General features: G+C 40.7%; 1 pseudogene; it reads left to right on the forward strand.

Annotated features, from left to right (window-relative positions):
• Positions 1-1,229: 1,229 nt before the first annotated feature.
• On the forward strand, positions 1,230-1,864 carry LOC117097410 (annotated as a pseudogene).
• The last annotated feature ends 1,464 nt before the right edge of the window (positions 1,865-3,328 follow it).

Raw genomic sequence — 3,328 nt, forward strand, 5'->3', positions numbered from 1 at the left:
TACTGATAGGCTGAGTGACAGGAAGGCTGAGAGACTAATGGATTTAGCAATATGGTAGTCACTGGTGACTCTGACAGAAGCTGTTGTGATGGAATGAAATGATAGGAATGGAAGACTGTTTAGTATGGATGAAGAAGCAATGGGGAAAGAGAAATTGAAGGCAGCAGGTAAAGTTGCCTTTTTTGAGAAAATGGGCAAAAACTGAAAGAGAAAAAAAGAAGTTGAGAAAAAAATATTAAATAACAAGTTAAAATTGAATAGCATTTTTATTTGCTGTCAGAAATGGCCCATTAGAAAGCAAAGAATTAGGCCAGGCACCAAATGGCTTATGCCTGTAATCTCACCTCTTTGGGAGGCCAATGCTAGAGGATGGCTGGAGGCCAGGAGTTGAGATGAGGCTGGGCAATATAGCAAAATCCCGTTGCCATAAAAAAAAATTAATCATTAGCTGGGTGTGGTGGCACACATCCGTCATCCCAGCTATTTGGCAGGCTGATGCAGAAAGATTGCTTGAGCCTGGGAGTTTGAGGCTGCAGTGAGTTATGATGGTATCACTGCACTCCAGCCTGGGCAACAGAATGAGACCCCGTCTCTAAAGAAAAAGAAAAGAAAAGAAAGCAAAGAATTGATGTGATCTATTCTTGCAGAAGGAGAGTGGATGAGATCGATCTTATCCACTTCTAGTGAGGAGGCTGATATTAGAAGTGTGGGTAGTTCATTCACATCATAGTATACATGATTTGTGATTGCAGTAGCTCAGTATATTACATAATTTTTATTATTATCCTTATACTACTGATACAGAACTACCAATTTCTTTCCAATTTGCTAAAAAGACTGTACCTATTTTCTCACATAAATTTAATGAATCAAAAATGAGTAATCTTGTTTTATTTTTATCACTATTAATCTAAATTTATTCCATGATAAATATTTCAATGTTTACACCAATGTTTACATCATGTAGCAGTGTGTGCATAAATATTGAGAGGGAAGTTGTAAATTTCAAGAGGACACAGTCTTCCCTGGGAACCTGTCCCCTAGTTCTCTGCTGCATGGTGTACTATTAATTATTCAGTATTCAAGAAACTCTTCCAGGGAGGCTGTGTCTGGCTCTCACTCTCACCGTCATTGCAGTACACTGAGCTCCATAGAGGCAGCACCGGGGCAAGTGAAAGCTGGACTGGCACAGGGCAACTCTGTGTCTTGCTGAGGAAAAATAATGAAACATGGGCAAAAGAGATCCTAAGAAGCTGAGAGGCAAAATGTCTTCACAGCATTCTTGTGCAAACTTGTCAGGAGCAGTACAAGAAGCACAACGAAGATGCTTCGGTCAATTTCTCAGAGTTATCTAAGACATGCTCAGAGAGGTGGAAGACCACGTCTGCTAAAGAGAAAGAAAAATGTGAAGATATGGCAGAGGCGGACAAGGCCTGTTATGAAAGAGAAATGAAAACCTGTATCCCTCCTAAAGGGGAGACAAAAAAGAACTTCAAGGATCCCAGTGCACCCAAGAGGCCCCCTTTGGCCTTTTTCTTGTTGTGTTCTGAGTATCACTAAAAAATCAAAGGAGAACATCCATCCTGTCCTATCCATTGGTGGTGGTGTGAAGATGCTGGGAAAGCTGTGGAATGACACAGCTGCAGATGACAAGCATCCTTAGGAAAAGAAGGCTGTGAACCTGAAGGAAAAATATGAAAAGGATATTGCTGCACACCAAGCTAAAGGAAAACCTGATGCAGTGAAAGAGGGAGTTGCCAAGGCAGAGAAAGGCAAGAAAAAAGAAGAGGAGGAAGATGAAGAGGATGAGGAAGAGGAAGATTAAGAGGATGAAGATGAAGAAGAAGATGATGATGATGGATAAGTTGGTTCTAGCACAGTTTTTTTCTTGTCTATAAAACATTCAGCCAGGCGCGGTGGCTCACACCTATAATCCCAGCACTTTGGGAGGCCAAGGCGGGCGGATCACGAGGTCAGGAGATGGAGACCATCCTGGCTAACACAGTGAAACCCCATCTCTACTAAAAATACAAAAAAATTAGCCGAGCATGGTGGCAGACACCTGTAGTCCCAGCTACTCGGGAGGCTGAGGCAGGAGAATGGCGTGAACCCAGGAGGCAGAGCTTGCAGTGAGCGGAGATTGTGCCACTGCACTCCAGCCTGGGCGACAGAGCAAGACTCCATCTTAAAAAATAATAATAAAATTTTTTAAAAAATAATAAAACATTTAACCCTCTATTACACAACTCATTTCTTTTAAAGAAAAAAAATCGAAATGTAAGGCTATGTAAGATGAGTTTTTAAATTATACAGCGTCTTTTTTTGTATAATTAACATACTAACCCACTGTGTCTTTAAATAGCCCCCTCTTGGTGGCATTCTCAATAGCCCCTAACCTTGCCTGGTACAGTATGGAGGTTGTAAATTGGCATGAAATTTAAAGCAGGTTCTTGTTGGTGCACAGCACAAATTAGTTATATATAGGGATGGTAGTTTTTTACATTTTCAGTTGTCTCTGATGCAGCTTATGCAAAATAATTGTTCTGTTAACTGAATACCACTTTAATTGCAAAAAAAAGTCGCAGCTCTTTTGTTGTCATTCTGAATGCTTACAAGCATACACAATTTTTTATTAAAATGAAACAAAGAGACCCTTCCACTTTGCCTTCTGTCTGATTCATCTCCTGCCTCACTGACCATGCCTCCTCCTGTCTCCAGTCCTTTACTCCTTTCCATGATCCCATCTTTAGCTCCCTGTATCTTCTCCTTTTCAATTTACCTCCTTAGAAAATTTACGTGGTTGTACAGTTCAAGTACCTCTTCCATATGTTTCTTCTCCATTTTACTTCTTGACCCACTTAGGTGACAGACAGTCGAGATTTAAAGATTCTGGAATTATCTCAAAGCAACATATCTAAAACCAAACAAATCATCTCTTGGTCTTGCCGTTTGTGACACGGTTCTGCTGGTTCACTGGGCTTGCATCCTCTAGTTAGGGTAGGTTTCTCCCATTCTTCTATTTCCTCAAATGCAAACAGACAAAACGGAATGCTCTGATTCTTTTTAATACAATTGCTTGACCTCTCTTATCCTGCCCTCTTTATTGCCACAGCTACTGGTCTAGGGTACCACTTCTCACCTCACACGGCATCGATTGAGCTGACTTCTAAATGAGTTCCTGCTTTCAATCTGTCCTGGACCCAAGACATTCTTACACACCCAAATGCCTGGATAATATAACTAAAACATATTCCAGCATGTGATTTCTCTAATTAGCAAGATTTAAAGCAAAGTGCAAACCTTTAGCAGGACATTCAAATGCCATCAC

Source organism: Trachypithecus francoisi, unplaced genomic scaffold (assembly GCF_009764315.1).
Source record: "Trachypithecus francoisi isolate TF-2019V2 unplaced genomic scaffold, Tfra_2.0 Lachesis_group15, whole genome shotgun sequence".
In the NCBI taxonomy this organism is placed as follows: Eukaryota; Metazoa; Chordata; class Mammalia; order Primates; family Cercopithecidae; genus Trachypithecus; species Trachypithecus francoisi.